The sequence below is a fragment of the Lycorma delicatula genome, chromosome 4 (genome assembly GCF_047948215.1).
Source record: "Lycorma delicatula isolate Av1 chromosome 4, ASM4794821v1, whole genome shotgun sequence".
NCBI lineage: Eukaryota > Metazoa > Arthropoda > Insecta > Hemiptera > Fulgoridae > Lycorma > Lycorma delicatula.
In genome coordinates this window covers 208,224,510-208,243,696 of record NC_134458.1, presented here as the reverse complement: position 1 = coordinate 208,243,696, position 19,187 = coordinate 208,224,510, and positions in this window count along the sequence as shown.

The following is a 19,187-nucleotide window of genomic DNA, read 5'->3' as shown; positions in this document are numbered from 1 at the left end:
CAAAGAACCGAATTATTTGAGAAATATTAAAAATATTAAATGGCTAACCTTTTTATAAGCTATTATTATCATAAATTTGATAAATGTTTGTTTAATATCCTGTTTGAATAGATTTGGACAGCTATCATTCATGTACTAAATTATTTTTGTTCAGAAAATATTCGGTTGTTTTTTTATTGGTGTATACATACGTTTATACACTGAATTCTATTTAACGATTTAAGTTATGTGGAAAATTACTACACACAGATAAAGTTTATTACACATGTAAAGGTCAATTATCATCACAGTGGGAAGGTTGTTTAAAATTAATAAATGTCATATATTCATTATCAAAATTATATTAGACTTGCATCACGCGTCGTATTGTAAACTTAGACAGTACATATTATAAAAAATAGGATATATATATATATATATATATAGTACAGTAATAAATGTATTTTTAGTTTTAACATTTTTATTTCGTGCTACGTTATTTATATCTTATATAAGCCACTGTAATTAACGTAGGAGGAAACTTCCTACGTTCAATAATTAGCCTACGAAAGGTCAAAACAAAAATTACAGTAATTTCGGCTGAGAATTCTTCTCAGCCGAAATTAAATTAATCCTTCACGCTCTCCTCATCCTCTCTTTCTCGTGCAGTCCTAAACAACATAGTCGATATATCACAGCTACAGTGCTTCATTGATTTAAAATACGTAGGACTGTCTGCTTATACTACTTTAATAAAATATAAATAAAAAAAGGTCAGATCTAAAAAACTGATCCCATTAAATGTTACATTTATTCACTTTATACAGAATTTAGTACGTATCATGCAACTTTTTTCCACATTGATACCGGACCGACTTTGACATGAACACAGGTCGAAGAAAGATTCTACAAGAATTTCTCACTTCTACACTTCTTCCGCCGTCTTTGCCCGGATAATTTTGACCAACATTTTGGGCACTGCGTGCCAAATCGGTCGATCTACAGCGAAGTTCCAATGTCATTCTTGGGGGTAAGTAAGCATACTTACTCTGGGATAAGCGAATTCTTTCCAGCATGCTTCCCTATGTTGCAGGAACCGATTGCACATGAGCACCGTTTATTCTGCGGTGTCCCCATTCGGCAGCACTCGCACTCCGCTGAGGGTCTCAATGCCCACGCGCTCAGATACGCTTTAAAGTATCCGTGACCGGATACTTTATAGTAAGCTTTTTTTATAGTACTTTTATACTAAAGCTACTTTTATAGTAGCTTTTTTTTTATAGTAAGGGACCGGGTCAACTCGTACCCTAGGTCCCCGTGTTTTCGGAACAGCCATCGTTGATCAGTAATGTGTTGCTCCTGTGTTAAACCACCCTAATTTACGGAGCGGTTGTAGGAATTTTTTTGTCCTTCCTGAGATTTATCCGTGATTAGATTATCCGTTTTTCCTATCCAACTCGTTTTTTTTTAATTCTTGATCCTTTCGTTCCTGTTTTGAGGGCTGTGAATGAAGAACAAACCCCAGTGCAAGCATTTTAACGATATGAGGCTCTGTTTCTAATCTGTTGATAGGAGGATAATGCTAGTTCATCCTTTGTTTTGATCAGGTGGGAAGACAGCGATCGTTTGACCTGATTAGTAATTCTATTTCAATTACGACGAAGGCAAAATATAGCTAATTGAAAATAGTTGCCACCTTAATAATAATCCGGTTTTAAAAATAAAACCGGACCTCCTTATTCTTCGTAAAATAAGACGAGGATTGCGTTTAATAATTAGAGAACCGAGTAAAGTTAAAAACGTTTATATCATCAGCTAATTACCATACCATATTCATTAAAAGTTATTTTTTTCTAGAACCTAGCTTTTTCCCATTCTGTACTTTAAATAATCTAAGAATAATATGCAGATACCTTTTCGGCAAAGTTAAATTTGAACTTTTGTTTTATCTTGTTATACTCCAAACTCAACCGTCAAGATGTATCGTGCGTAATGTAATTGATTTAGCCGCCTTCACTCGAGCACTGTGTATTCTATAACTTACTGTACCACCCATACTTAACCGTAATCATTTTTTTGTTAATTCTAAAGGAAAAAAATTGTTTAGAACAAAATAAAATGTCAAAATAATTTTTATACGCATTTATTTATCTACATCAAACTAAAAATAAAAATTTTAACGATTAATTTAAATTTAAAACTAAGCAAAGTTATAAAACCTATGTCTAAAAAATGGGGAAATCGTTAATCTATAATAGTATTACAATAAACTAAGAGAAAATTTATAAATGTTATTTTTTATTTTAATTATTAATTTAGTTTTAATTTTTCTAAAATTTATTTTAAGAAAATCTGTTGTGTAAAAATAAAGGTTAAAATTTCGTAAAAGTACACTTTCACACAGACACATATTACACTGTATATTTTATGAGGGTAGATACAGATTCAAACTTGGGAACTAGAAAGTGAGGGTAAATTATTGTTGTTTTAGTTTAGTTTAGCTACTGTGAACGTTAATCTTCCATTGTTATCGTTTCCGACCAAATCAGCCCCATTCATTTGTGTTATTTCTATAAAATAACTCTTAATTCTTTTTACGTTAAACTTTTATAAATGGATGAGTAGAAATCGTGTTCAGAATTTCAAAAAATATTTAAATTAAACATTTTTTTTAAATTTTATTATTTATGAAATTTAATTTTTGTACTCACATTTTCCTCTTAATCCGTCTTGAACTAGAATCATAAAATATTTTCTTTTTCTTAATCGGATTTGTAGTCAGAAAAACTATAAAAATAGTATTTAAATTGCCCATGTATATATTAATAAAAGTAAGAAAAATGGCTTGATATAAAAAATCGTAAACAAATTTATAATTTAAAGAGATATTTGTGTTGTAATAATATAAATTAACTATTCTCTATATCAGGGCTTCTTAAACTTTTTTATATAGCGACCCCCTTCAAGCTTAGGAAATTTTAAACGACCCCCTCCGCCATATAATGAAATATATATTAACCGTAGATGTAGATGTAATATCGCACTATTTTACAATGTAAATAAAATAAGGATTAAAGAATACGTACCCATTCATTTCACATATATATAATTGGAAACGTTGACGGGATATCGGTCGTAATAAAACACAATAAATAGAATGACATAAAACTATATATATATTTATTCAATAGAAAAAATAAACTTTTGTAACAATTTTTTTATAAGAAAACATAAAACTATATCTATATATTCAATAGAAAAAATAAACTTTTGTAACAATTTTTTTAATAAAAACATATTATTAACATCAAACAATATTAATGTGACGGATGTGATTGTTTATTTTTACACAAATAATTAAATCTAGGCTCAATTTGAGTTAGTGCAGATCGTAATAAATTTTCAACGTTTATTAAAGTTGAACGGTATTTTGATTTTATGTAAGTTAATGTGGAAAAGGCTGATTCACATAAATATGTTGTACAAAATGGCAGTAATTTGTTCATTGCCATTTCCGATAGTAGGGGATATTCTGATTTGATTTCTATCCAAAATTCATGCACAGGCACTTGAGAAAATCTAAGTCGCAAGGTAGTATCACTTGTTAATTCGGCAAATTCTTCTTGTGCTTTTAAGTTTAAAAAATTAATTTCTTCCATTTCAATTGAAAATGGATTGCAAATCCATTGTTGTGTATCGATATCATTGGGAAAATACCTATGCATGTAAACTTCCATATCCTTCAAATGATTAACTATAATTTTTGTTATAGGAGTATCTTTTTTTGAAATATTGTTACTAATTATATACTCGTCAGTAAATGGAAACATTTCGAGGGATCCACTTTCCACTCTGTTCTTCCATATAAGAATTTTTTTAACAAAGGCCTCAAGTTTATTTTTTAACATAAACATATTAACGCAGACTCCCTGCATTGATAAATTCATATCATTGATTTTATCAAAAATATCTGCCAAATAGCATAGCTTGAGAAGCCATAAATTATCTTGAAAATAATCGGCCAAATTAAAATTTTGCTCTGTTAGAAATATAAGAACTTCATCTTTTAAAGTTAATAATCGTTTCAAACTTCGACCTTTTGATAGCCACCTAACTTCAGCATGTAACAATAAACTTGTATAATCCGAATCCATATCGATGCACAAATTTTTAAACAATCGACTATTAAGTGCTCGACTTTTAATAAAGTTAATGATTTTGACTGCATCAAAAAACACAGTGTTTAATTCTGGTGCAATTTTTTTAACAACAAGTGCCTCTCGGTGAATCATACAATGTGTAAATGTAATATGATCATTTCCAGCTTTAACAAATGCTGTAAAACCAAGATCTTGTCCGGTCATTGCTGCAGCACCGTCCGTGCACACACCAACACAATTTTTCCAATTTAATCCTTCTTTTTAAAAAACTCATTTACTTTTTTATATATATCTTTTCCACGAGTATGACCTTCCAGAGGACGACAAAACAGTATATCTTCATGAATGCTTCCCTCATAAATATATCTTACAAAAAGTAACAACTGTGCCATTTTTGAAATGTCTGTCGACTCGTCCAGTTGTATTGCAAACTTTGAGCTGTCTTTAAGCCTCATAAGAAGCTGTTGAAATTGATCATTGCTAATGTCTGAAATTCTTTTGGACACAGTGTCATTTGATAATGGAATTTTACTAATTTCAGCAGCATACTGTTTTCCATGAACAATTTCAGACATTCTTATAGCTGCAGGTAGTAAAAGTTGCTCTCCAATAGTAAAAGGCTTTTTCGTTTTTGCTATCGAAACTTCATACGATGCCAATAGATATTTATCATTCAAAGTAACATACTTCTCCAAAGTGTTCTTTTCTTTATTTGATGTTTGCAAAAGACGCTCAAAATATTCTATTGGCTTTTTTGATAACGTTGCATGTTTAGTATTCAAATGTCGTTGCAGTTTTGACGGTTTCATGCTTTCTGCAGCCAAAACTTCTTTGCAAATTAAGCACACTGGTTGTTCTTCATTGTTGTGAGAAGAGCATGTGAAGCCATACTGCAAATATGATTCGTCATATTTTCTTTTTTTTGTTTTGCTAGAAGTCGGATTTGAAGCACTGCAACTTGGTTGTGACGGCGTGGCAGACTTATTAATTGGAATTTTAATTAGCCATTTATCCATGATGGTTAAATAATAATAAATAATTAAACAAAATGTAGTTGAACTTTAACGTAATAATTAAAAACACCAACTGAAAATTACACAGTAAATACACACATGCCACTACGAAGACAAAGCTGAGTCCAAACAGAAAAATAACTACACTCGAATCTTTACCAGTGCAATGACAACAAATTACGATCAGATCAACCCCGACGCATGGCGTGTTCAAAGTGTGCAGCGCACAAAGGCACCGTATCACAAAGACGCCGAAAAAGAAGCTTTCATTTAATTTTTTTTATTATTCTTTTATAAAAATAATATGCCGATTCGCCTAGCCTAGCTTGATTATGCTTCCGTATTGTATGTGTAAGCTGTAAGGCGACGCGGCGTCTGGGTACTTATAATCACTAAGTTATCTTGCAAACACTGACGCCGGCGGCCAGACATCAATGTCGAACGTTCAGTTGAAAATCGAGGAGCGCGTTGTATTTATTATTTTAAATGCTACTTCCATATTTTCATTTATAGGCCCTACATAACAGTTTTGCATTGCCACTTTTTTCAAAAAATAGTTATAATAAAACTACAATAGTATTTTGTATGATTTTTATTTGTATTTATATTTGTACGTAGTGTGTATACTAATTTTAAAATTTTATTTATAATGATTGAAAAGTATCAGATCTTTGCGACCCCCTTTCAGTAGTCTCGCGACCCCCCTGGGGGTCGCGACCCACAGTTTAAGAAGCCCTGCTCTATATTAAAGGGAAAATTATGATGCCTATGTCAAATTATCTATCTCCACATCCTTAAGGATTGTGTCTGTTATGCGGCATGCGTCGAAAGTTTAAACTAGGGGCTAAATTCCGAAATATCTTAGGAAACAATGAGACGATGTTATCGAACGTTTTACGATTTCTTAAGGCCGTCCGTTTGTATTCAAATATTTCATTTTTAGTAGAATATGTTTCAGCTATAGTATGTTTCACGCCATCTGGAGTACAGCAGATTGTAATTTTATTGTTTTAATTTAGGTTATTAATATAATAATATCTCATTACGGCTTAATTTCGCTTTTTGCGTACGTCATAGGCGTTTTCCATTTACGCTGTGTTTTTATATTACTTGGTTTTAGTATTTAATTTAATTTTTAATATTTATTTATTTATTTACTACATAAATATCGTGTCTGAGCGCTGATGACGTCATTTTGTTGTGCTCCCAAAATATTAGGGGGAAAAATATTGGAAACGGGTTTCTTGCAAAGCTTCACGTTTCAGGATCCAGCTAGTTCATCTAGACCAAAAAAAAAAATATTTGTGCGTACATATGTACGTATGCGTGTCGCAGTACTTTTAGCCTTATATCTCAGGATTGATCGACGGATTTTCTTCAGATTTGACTCAAATATTTCTATGTATGGGGCATTGATCAAATTATTTTTTTTTTCATTACCTGCAGAAACATTTTAGAGGAAACTTTATTAAAGCAACTTTGTTATCTACAATTATATATAAATAATCATTTTTTTCAAAACTCCAAACCCCACCTCTTAAAATTGAATTTTTTTTTTGTTTTTTTGCTCTATCTCACTTCGGTTTAAATATTTTTCAAATTTTATACTTCATATATAGAGTTGTCAAGAAATATCTACAAATTTTGTTAAACTATAGACCCCGTAACGAAAATGCAGAAAATCTTTTGAAGATTTTCTTTTTCTTATGCCTTTAGCTTTTATTGAAGGGGATGTTAGATTTAGAAAAAACTTTACGTATAACAATTTTTACCGGAGTAGCCTTGAAAATCATGCTATACTTTACCAACTTTTTATCTAATCCATTTTTTCTAGAATAAATATTTCATCAACGTCCCCTTCATGAATGATGATAATTATAAAAGGAGAAAAAGGTTTAGTAAAAACATAACGTGAGAAATAAATATAATAATCAACTAAGGTCGCAAATTCCATACAAACCATGACTTGCTGTTGTTTGTGCTTTTGCCTCGATAAATACAGTCTTATTTTTGCATTGAAGATTTATCACGTTGGTATTTAGAATGAGAAGTTATATTTTGTTTGAATGGCTGATTAAATATAAATTTGTCAGAAAATAAGTTGTAAGTCGTTTGTAAACTTAATAAAGTCGTTTGTATTATTTATTTAAATCGTCAACAAAATGTTCCTGAATAAAGGGAAATCATTTCAGGATATATTATACTGGAAAAAACAGGTAAAATGTTCATTATAAATGTAATATGTCCGGAAACTCTTTATTTTTGAGTGAAAATACGCAAAACGTATTTGTTGTTCAGTTGTTATTATTGCCAATTTACGAAATAAAAAACTTTCCATAATGAATTTTTAAATTCGATTCAGTAATTAACTGAATTTCAGTTTTCATACCGAATGAATTTTTTAATATAAATCTTTTTTTTGTGTATATTTTGAATAGTAAATTTTTAATTTTCTACATTTTTTTTCAATACAAAAAATTTTTTTTATTTAAAATTTGCTTACTTTTTTATTTAAAAAAATGCTTTTCCTAAATGTTTATTTATTTACAACTGACTTTAATTAAATAGGTTTTTGTAAAATTAAATTCTCTACATTACTGGTTTCATTTATTAATAAACTATTTAGCAAAGTAAAATTACGTCAAATCTAAAATATGGATTTCTTGAATCTAATTTCTCAAGCTGTACAATTTTCCCTGCAACTGCTGGAGATAAAATTCTAGGATCTGTAAATTTATTTTACTTCTGGAACAAAAAACAGAACGAAATTTTTCGCTTGCCTTTATTAGAAAAGAAAGCGTTTACAAACCAATATTTATATAACATATAATTTTATCACTAGAAACATCCTGAAATTACTTTTATTTCTTTGTGAAATTTTGTGCATAAATTAGGAAAAGGTGGAAAAATACTGCATGACTTTCCCGGCTATTAATAATAAAGTTTAGAAGAGATAGAAAAAAGGAGTATACATTTTTTCAGGAGGAAATGAATTTTAAGAAACATTTTCCTAATAATCCTGTTAAATTTTTTTTTTAACAAATTTGCTTAAGTAAAGTTTTCTCTAAATTTAACACCCGCTTCAAATAATTTTTTTAAATATTTAAACTAGACGGAGTTACAAGAAAACCAAAAACATATATATCAACTTAAACAGGTGGGGGTTGATTTTTTGGAAAAAGTTTTTTTGGTTTATTTATATACGCATTATAGGTACGAAATCTGCTTTAATAAGTTTTCTCTAAAATGCTTCTGAAGAAAGTTGAAATTGATTTTTTAAAGATATCCTCTATGTCGTCAATGAGTTTTGAAATACATCGATATCGTCAATATTTCATGTATATAATATTACTCCATGTATAGAAATATTCCAGTCAAACGAAGAAAATCTGTTTTGTTCAATCCTGAGATACACGGCCAAATTTTTAGTGCGATGCACATACGTACGCGCATTATAGATATGTATTTTTGGTCTAGATGAACTAGTTTGACCCTAAAACGTAAAGATTTGCAAAAAAGACTCGATAGGCCATTTTTGACATGATCACCGTACTTCTCCTTTAATGAAAAAATTACCCACGTAATGCCTCTTTGTGCCGTCAGTGCTTTAAGTATTCTATACCCAAAGGTATAACACAAAACAGCGTCCCAGAGGTCAATAGTAACGACAATAACTACACGTTATTTATGCAAAGCGTTACCGCTTTCTGTTTTTCTACTGCTGCAATGAAAGTCTAGTAGAAATTTTAGAACTAGATGCTTAAGAGGATTCGTGGATATTATTATATAAATAAACTATAGTAACCCGTTTATTAGCTTATCATTCCTGAGGTTATTTAATTTCGATCGTACGATAACCAGAGTACACTCGTGTACGTAATCACTGATGTTTAGAATGATATTCGTGCTGATACATTTAGTAAAACAAAGTTAAGTATTGTTCTAGAATTTTAACGTAAACTAAATGTGTAATGTCTAAAAAAATATATTAGGTAACTAAAGTACGAAAAGGAAATTCTTACAGGTGAAGATTACTTGTTTTCAACATTTTCAAATGAAAATAGAACTCAAGTAATACCTCACTTTAAAAGGCTTTTCCAAGTAATTTTCTTTTTAACAGATTCGAAATATCAGTCTGGAATTTAAAATTTACAGCAGCTGTTATTTTGATGCAAACCTAATTAAGGTTGTAATATAATATTTCAAAAAATTATTATTTTTAAAAATCTATTACTTATAGCTGGAATTTTGGAAACATCCATTTTCTCATTACTCAAACGTTTAAGCGACAAACAGGTTCCGTAATCGCTCTTGAAATTTAGAAACCGATAAACTTTTATATTAACATTTTTTTCTGTCTTTGAGGATTGTAAAATATTTTAGGCTTAGATCCATAATCAAGAATGAAGATAAAATCAATAAGAAAAACCAAAGATTAAAATGTATGAAGAAGATGAATATTTTATGATCAAAAACTTAAAATGAATGTCGATAGCATCAAACCATTCCGCCAGAAAAACTGTAGACTTACGATCCATTTATGAAAGAATGATTACAGCTCAGTACTTCTTAAAATGTTGAAAAAATTTAATCGACGAGTTCTTAAGTAATTTCAGCTAAAAAAAAGAAAAAACAACGATATAATATCAAATTTCATTATCGACTTCGATATTGTATTTATTAAGTTACCGGACACGAATCGTTGCTGAGCAGAAGTTTCATTCGAGAAGTCTTAAAAAGTTAGTCGTTTAACATTTTACAAAAATGATTGAAGGTGTATGTTAGTGGAAGAAGTGATCGTGTAAGGGGAACAAAAGTTGAGGGGGGATATTGATTGCATTTTGTTGAGACGACCACGAGGGAAATATACCCATATATAAGTTATATAAAGTGAGCAAAGTATTGCCAAAAGTTTGGTTTGAGAAGACACAAAACGCCTTACACTCGCACATATATATCTATATTATTATTACTTTTCTCTTAGAAAAGACCACAGGGACATTATATACTCTTAGAAGCATAGGGACAGTGTATACAGTGCATTTATTTCGTACAAAGTGTCACATTGTTTTTTCGTTTTAAAATAGTTATCCTAGACTTTCTTATGCTGTGTTAATATAAGCGGCGGAAAGAAAATCGTGGTAATTTTTTTCAAAAATAAACAAACAAGTATTCTCAACGCTTTAAATGATAAAACAAGCGATTATAAAAGTCGCGAAGCTTTTATTATACATGCGGCTATAGTCTTATTGATTTCTCTGAGAGTAATGATATTCATTATACAACCGGTTCCTTTGATGAACAGTTTGAATGTTTCACTTGTAGAACTGAATTTCACTCGCACTGCTATGGCGTATATACTATTATACAGTAGTATATTCGGCCCGGTGAAGACGATAGCGGAAAGCCGCTTCGCTCCTAATTTTTCCCAATAATGTAGCTTAAATGACCATCTAATATCTGTCATCTTTCGAGACCAATATCTCGCGACAAAGCACTTACAACCATTACACCTACGGTATCTGTTTGTTATTGGAAGGTAGATTAGGATATCAGAGGAAGATTAGGTGGTATTTACTCAACCCACCGGGTTGGTCTAGTGGTGAACGCGTCTTCCCAAATCAGCTGATTTGGAAGTCGAGAGTTACAGCGTTCAAGTCCTAGTAAAGCCAGTTATTTTTACACGGATTTGAATACTAGATCGTGGATACCGGTGTTCTTTGGCGGTTGGGTTTCAATTAACCACACATCTCAGGAACGGTCGAACTGAGAATGTACAAGACTACTACACTTCATTTACACTCATACATATCATCCTCTGAAGTATTATCTAAACGGTAGTTATCGGAGGCTAAACAGGAAAAGAAAGAGGTGGTATTTACTCAACACGCACTTTGTTGTTCAACCGGCAGATAGGAGTTCCCGTGTCGGTCCGCAGCCCTTATACCGGATTTTACATTATTACCTTATACCGCAGATTACACTGTTTTTTAAAATTCTGGAATCCTTAACACGGAGTACCAAATAGTGTCTGATAATAGGGTAAAAGGGGCTAAGGATAAGAAAACAAATGGTCGGTGAAAAACACGATTTACCCTGGCGGGTAATTAATTTCGATATACTAATGGAGAATAACTTTGGGAAGATTTCTCATCTATGAACTGTTTAACTGGTGCTTAAGCAGATCGAATTGAATAAATCGAACTTTTTTTACTCTTTTCTTACTGAAGGAAACAGTAACAGCAGAACACATAACAACATTTTATTTTTATTTGAACTTTATGTTTGTCATTTGAAATTGATAACATAAAATTATTTTATTTTGAATTATCCGAGTACTATGAATAGAAAATAAAATTAAATATATAATACTAGTTTACTTATAAGGAAAGAACTTTTCAATTAAACGTTTTTTCTAAACGACAAAATATTTTCACAACTTTTCATCGAAATTAAAAATCAGTCGTAAATTTTATTTCTTTTCTTGGAAGTAGTGAATAAATAAGATAAATAGAGCTCGTGTAAGAATAAAAATTATTTTCAATTTAATAACTAGGAAAGAAAACATTTTTACTTCAACAAAAATCTTTGCAAAATTTTTTTATAAATTTAAACTTTAAAACTATGAGAGATTTTCCTTAAAAAAAAAATTACCACGGTTACCCTTTCACTGACTCCAGTATCAAGTCCTACATTTAAATTCAGTTTTAATTAAATTAACCTTATTGTATAACAAATTCATCTCATTTATCGTTCGATGTTTGATTATACAAGTTTTACTATTTTATAATTGCTACTGATTTGTTTACAGAGATTACGTCTGATTGGTATAACAACTGGCAGAAGTGATAAATATATATGAACAGTTAGCCAATCATCTATAGTCGGATATTTATCGGTGGGAGAAAGGTCATTACTATTTGCTATATAATAATATTTACATTAAAATCCTTTTATAAGTACAGAGCGTACCTAAAATGGTGAACTGACTATACATTTTCGTATTCTACGAGTCAAAATTAACAAAAAAAATATCCTATGAAAAAATATAGATTTCCCCTTCGTTTTCCTTCTGTCTGCCACTTTGTGTTTATTAATGCAAATTTATATCTCAAGATCGGACTGAGGAACGATAATAATATCAGTTATTCACATTTATACTAATGTTGTCTAATAAATAAAAATTACATAAATAAAATATAATAAATTACAATATTAACTTGTTCACAAATTTCAAAATGGCGGCCATGTTAATTTGTCAATCCTTCATATCTCTCTAATCCTCAGTATTATCATGTTATGTATTTTGCAAAAACGTTAAGCACCTTTTTGTGAACAAAATGATACCTTCGTTTTGAAAATCGATTGACAAATATCCAACTTACATGAATTAGTGTTACATATATCAATTTTGGAATATGACAATTTTAAAATTCTTGGAAGGATTTCAAGCAGTCCATTATATTTCAGAATTCAAACTGATATTATTCTATTACAGTGACCGTAACTTCTGTTAAATTTATTAAAATCCCATCGAAAATACGATTTTCCCGAGGAAAATACGACTGTATTTTCCTCTTTAACTAGTTGGAACGATAGTTAAATAAGATCAATATTCCATATGTAGAAATAACGTTGACAAAATTCACCCAAATCGGTCCATTCGGCCTGGACATATTAATAAAAATACTTACATACATACAGGCAGCGTACATACATACGTCCGTTTTTCTCAATGTTAAATTGTGTTTTTGATTAGAGGGTGTCATGCAACGTCAAGAACTGCAAAAACTCGACACGCAAAATGTGATCTAATTAGCATTACTTCTATTGTGTTATATACTCTATAGTGCTACATTTTACGTTTTAAGAGAAAATACATTAAAAAAATTGTTGGTAAGTGGAAATATATTGTAAAAACAAATTCTAAATTTTATACGTAAGAGCGATTCAGGAAGAAAGGAAAATAATTTGGGAATTGATTCTAGTTTTTGAAATAAGGAATAAATTCCATACAAACATAAGTCCTAAATACCTACATCGGTATTCTTTCACCACAGCTGGAGCACTTCCATCACAAAAGCCGTACGGAAAATACCCATCAGCATTTTCTGCATGAGTAAAGAGACGCGTCATTTTTCAAAATAAAGAATTCTAAACGGAATTTTACTTTTTTAAATTGCATTCAATTGTAAATATCTACTCGTAGTTACTGTTTAGAGCAGAGGTTCCCAAACTTATTCTTCTCATAGACCACTTTCAAAATTTTGCTGGTTCCGGTGGACCCCCTGCAGCTACATTTCTACCGTAATTCCAGTCGACGGAAAATGTGAAGATTAGATCTAACTATGAAAATTTGCGTTACGGCTGAGTTCCACGAACTAACAGCTTCCGAAAAAAAAGTGAGAATTGATCGGTTAATTTTTGATTGACTGTGCTGTGAGTGTCTGTCAAAAAAGAAAAGTTGGCCGATCAAAAAAAATGCTTCCATTACATTTTTGATATCTACTCACAAAACAAGAAAGCAATCGATTCTCACTTATTTTATTTAGAAAACTTCCCATTCAGAGTGGTAAAAAGCAAAAGAAAAATAGTATATTTTTTTGTGTTGCATTTATTCAAATATGTAATCATTACACTATTAATTATTATTGTTATCATATTGCAATGTAATATAATAAAATTGTCGTAATATAATTAAAATTAAACATTAATAACGTAATGTAACTTCTACAATGACAATCACAAAATAGTTACAATTTTAATGGGAGGGATGTACTTGATGGATTGACAGCAAATTATCAATATTTGGCTTCAGTTTTGTTAGGAATAAGCGCAAATCTCCCCGTTCTGTGATATTGAATCTGCTCCTTTTTTTTGATAAAAGGTTTGTAACAACACTAAAACTTTTTTCGACAAGATATGAAGAGGGAAACGCTATCAAAAGCTTTCTCGCAATTCCCCACAGTCCAGGATATTTTTCTGGTATTTCTGCCTGCAGCCAAAATGTTTGATACCCTCTTTTAAATTTCACCTTCAGCTCCTCATTAGTGCTAAGCTCGAGAAGCTCCTCTTGTAATATCACATTCTCCACTTCCGTTTCATCAAATGGATTTATGATCCGTGGTGGTATTTTCATCGTCAGAATATCTTCAAATCTGATTTTGAAGTCATCATGCAGGGCAATTAAATGTTGAACGTATGTCTGAATATCCTCCATCAAGGCATTCTACCTGTGACAAGTTTGAAAACTGGGAAAACACGAGCCGACTAATATTTTGCTTCATAAATTTCAATTTTCCAAGAAAAGCTGAAATTACACCCTTTGTTTTTATTAAATTGAGACTGTCCCCTTGTAATTGTAAGTTAATGTCATTAAATTTGTTTAACAAATCTGTCAAATACGCGATGTCGGCTTTCAAAGTGATCAGGTTTTCTTTTAAATCTGAATCTTTACCTTCCAGAAACTCTAAAACTGATTCAAAAAGTGAGTAAAATCTTGTTAAACATGCACCTTTCGACAACCAGCGTACTTCAGTATGTAAGAGCAATCGTTGGAAGTCTTCATCATTTTCATCGCACAATTGGGCAAATAAACGCGTATTCAATGCATTGCTTCTTATCTTGTTAACAGCATTAATTACAAGTTGAAGCGATTGGTGCAATCTATGACTCAGATTTTTCGCTACTAGGTGTTGTCGGTGGATGACACAGTGAATTGCAGTTGTTACCTCTGGTATAATTCTTTTAAGATGGCTTATAAACTCACTATATCGCCCGACCATGGCAGGAGCTCCATCTGTTGCCACCGAAATGACGTTTGTGAATGGAATTGATTTCTCGTTAAAAAATCACTCAGGACATTAAATATTTATTCACCTTTAGTGTCCATCTCCAAAGTTTTCGCGAATAGTAGCTGTTCATGAATTTCTTCGTCCATAACAAATCGAACATATGCCAATAATAATGCTTCATTACCAGGTAAAGTTGACTCGTCCAGTTGAATAGAAAAATGAGTTGTTTGCAGATAATTACACAAGAAACTTTCAATATCAGAGCTCATTTCATCAATACGTCTTTGTACAGTGTTGTTACTCAAAGGAATTCTTTTGAGTATGTCAAATGAAGATTTGTGCAGAACAGTTTTTAAAACCCCTTCAACAGCGGGTAAAATTAACTGTTCTCCAATGGTGTGCGGTTTTCCAGATTTCGCTATAAGTAATGAAATATTGTACGATGCCCGCAAGCCATCATCGTTATTCAGACGTTGAAGCGAACAAACTGTGCACGGTAGGTCTCTTTTCATATTTTTCCTTCAATGTTTGAAAATATTTCAAATCTTTACCTATTTTATCAGGATGGCACCTTCTTAGATGATCTTCGAGCTTCGATGGTTTCATAGAGTCTTTGCTCAAAATTTTACTGCACATAGGCAATCGCTTGTCTGCCTTTGATGGAAGAAATCCAAATTTTAAATAATCAACACTGTACAATCAACATTTCTTCTTAGATTCAGCCATGTTTCGTATCAGTTACCTACCGTTAAATAAAAAAAAAAATTGTTTTAGTAATCTCAAGGCGGTCTTACTTAACAGGATGTGACTATTTTAACAGAATAGGATTAATTAATTATTGCAATGAAATAAAGTACCAGCGGCAAACTGATTCTAATTATTAAAAGCAATAAATCGGTAAGATCCTTAAATAAGTTTTATGAAATTGGCTGAATCGATTTTAATGTGATGTAAAACATTCCAGTTTTCATTAATTATATTTTGATGTATTTCTGTAAATTCTATAGAAAATACTTTTAAATAACCAATATTTTGATATCACAACTCTGCGTTTTTAATCATTTATTTATTACTTTGATGCACGTTACGAGTATGTAAAGATAGGTACAATTTACGAAATTATACAACGTTTTACAGAATAAGGGTTACAACCGGAAAATGGTATGTTCAGGATCAGTTTTTAAGTCGATTCCAATAGTTTTTTTATACATCTGAAAAAAAATTTAGACCAAAAATTAATAAATCCTTAAACGGAAGAGATTTCTTTTAGGAATAAGCCTCGCCTTTTATACCTACGTATTTTTTGTAATTTTTGCATTTTTGTTTACTGACGTGTACAATAAATTTTCAAATAAATAAATAAACAACAAATAAAATAAAAGTAAGTATAACCAAAAAGCAGGTAAGTACTTACTACTTTTTCCGAAACTGGCAAACGCTAACATCTATTCACTTTACTTTTCTTTTCGAAATTCCGGAAACAAATGAGTAACGTTTATCCTTGGCAATCGTATTTATATTAGTGAAGAATCAAACAAGTTCATGCAAGATTGCTAGCACACACACCACAAGTCGTATTTCATCCCTTTGAACGTCTGAACAAGCGTTGCGGACGGCGGCGGCGGCAGCGGCGACGGCAGCGGCGACGCTTTGCAAGTCTCGACACGTTCGATGTACTGAGTATGGAATATGCAAGATTTTACAAGTAACAGTCGCTGATCTTCTCAAAACATTATTTGCCTAGATAGATACGCAAAGTCAAGCCAACATTTTAGTTCTTCACTATCGAAACCAGATGAATTTTCTTGGACCCCCGCTTACGAAGTGTGAACCCCCATTTTTTTGTCACGCCAACGTAGACCCCCAACGAGTCTCCCGTGGACCCCTGGGGGTCCACCTGGACCACTTTGGGAATCAATGGTTTAGAGTATAGTGAACACAAAAACACTACGTAACTTGAGTCTCAAAAATAATTAAACAATCAACACTATGTCAAAAACAACTAAACTGTCTAACGTTTATTATTAACATGTAACCATAATTTTATAACAACAATGAGTAGTATTCAAATTAATTTCGAAACATTTAGTGTCGCCAACAGAATTTTTTAAAGATCTAAATTTATTGTATTAAAAATAGCTGTTTTTAATTTTTATAAATTCATAACATTTTTCGAAGTTTTATTCGGTTTTGTTTTTAATATAAAGACATACACAGTTTTTTGTTTTTCATACACTTTATTACATTAAATTTTTCAAAATTAAATTCTTTATAAGTTTTGATAACAAAATTTACTCATCTATTAGTCATTTAACAAAGTTATTGTACTTTAAACCTAAAAATCTCGTCACCTATTTTTTTTGTTTTACGTAGAATATCATGAAAATTAGGGGAGATACAGTTCTGGCACCTGTTTTAATCAATTTTGCAGGCGAACAACATAAGAAACCATCCGATTTATCCCCCTTATCTAACGCTTTAAAAATTTCAGTATGACATCATTTCCTTGGGAGAACTAAAATCCAGGCGAAATAATTCGCTAGTCGTAACTCTATAACAAAACGTTTTCGGACATATGTTTTTTATGAACTTTTTTCCTTATTTAGACTCTAGAATCTGTTCCCAAATTATTTCCCTTTCTTCCTGATTCACTCTGTATGTCTATACTATTATATAAAGTGGAAGAGGGTGTTTTTCGGGATAAACAAAAAACTACCCGATCTATCGCTACTAAATTTTTACCCATTTTTTTGGCATAACTGAGAAGGTTTTTGAATATATTTTATCTTGAAAAAAGAAAAAAATATATATATAATTAGTAGTGGAGATTTGCCGGTTAAAGCACAAAGTTTAATGAATTGTGAACTGTGAGTGTGTATCTAGACTGTGCGAGCTGGGTTTGAACTGATTATGAAAATCTAAAAAACAATTTATAGATTTTTTGAGTTTCATTCCGAGTTTCAAGGGTTAAAACTGATTTTTTTAAAACTGGTTTTTTAATTTTTTTAAACCCTGTTATTTTTTTAATCTCTCGGTAACAAATGAAGAAATAAACTTGATTCTTAGTGAGTGTAATCTTCACGTCAATAAACCGATTTCTAGAATTTTTAAATTGGACCTTGAAAGAGGATGAAGGATATAAAAAGATTTTTCAACAATGATTGTAAATTTTCCCAATCCTGACTATAGTAAACGAGATATTCAGTAGATTTGGACTTGAAAATACTCTGCAGATAAGTATTTAAAAACCGTTTTCGGTTTTTTTTTTTAAATTTCATTTTTTAAGGGGTGCGAAGGTACACGGCACTGCGGCGCAATTATCACAACCACTGCCATCGTTACTATACGTGCGACTGGCTGCACCTGCCTACGGTTACTTGACTAATAAACATAAAATAAAAAGATTGACCGATAGGGGAAGTACAAGTAACCGTATAACGCGGGTGAAGCTATGACGGGAGCTAGTAAATATAAATAATTTGAAAAGGACGACTAAAAAATAAACTGTTAAAAATTACAGCCGTAGAAAATTATTGTACGTAACATAGATAACAATTGAGTTATAATTATGTACAAATTAAAAATTATATGATGGATAAAAACAAATTAAAAGTTAATAAAAACTATCTATACAGAAACAGTTATTACACATAATTAAAATAAACATGCAAACTCTTGTATAATAAATTTTTAGAATATAATCAAATCTGAATATAATTATTTTCCTGTCCTTCAGTAACTTAAGTTAACAAGATAAAAAGGCAAAACTTCATTTATATAAAAGAGTTCATCGTTTAATCAAAATGAAAATTTTTAATTTTACATTGCATAAAGTATTAAAGTAAATATTAAAAGAAAATGAAAATTTAATTGCTTAACTAAAAATGAACGTGCAAATAAAAATGATACATGTATATGAAATTATTTAAGAAAAAAATAATAATATTCGTTTGTTCATTATATTCAAATAAAAATAATAAAGTCAGAATAAGAATTAAAATTTAATAATCGTCAATTTTCTAATTTTAAAAAAAATAATTTACAGGTAATGTTATACAATATATTTCTATTACCTTCCTCTTTTAACAGTTAATAAAAATGATTATATATACTGACTTTAAAATGTTTTAATTGTGAATTAACGTTGTCTAACAGCCAATTAAACTTTCGTTTAAAGTTTGTATACGAGATCATCTTACCCTGTAAAGAGAGTTTATACGTAATAAACGGTATGCTAAGAA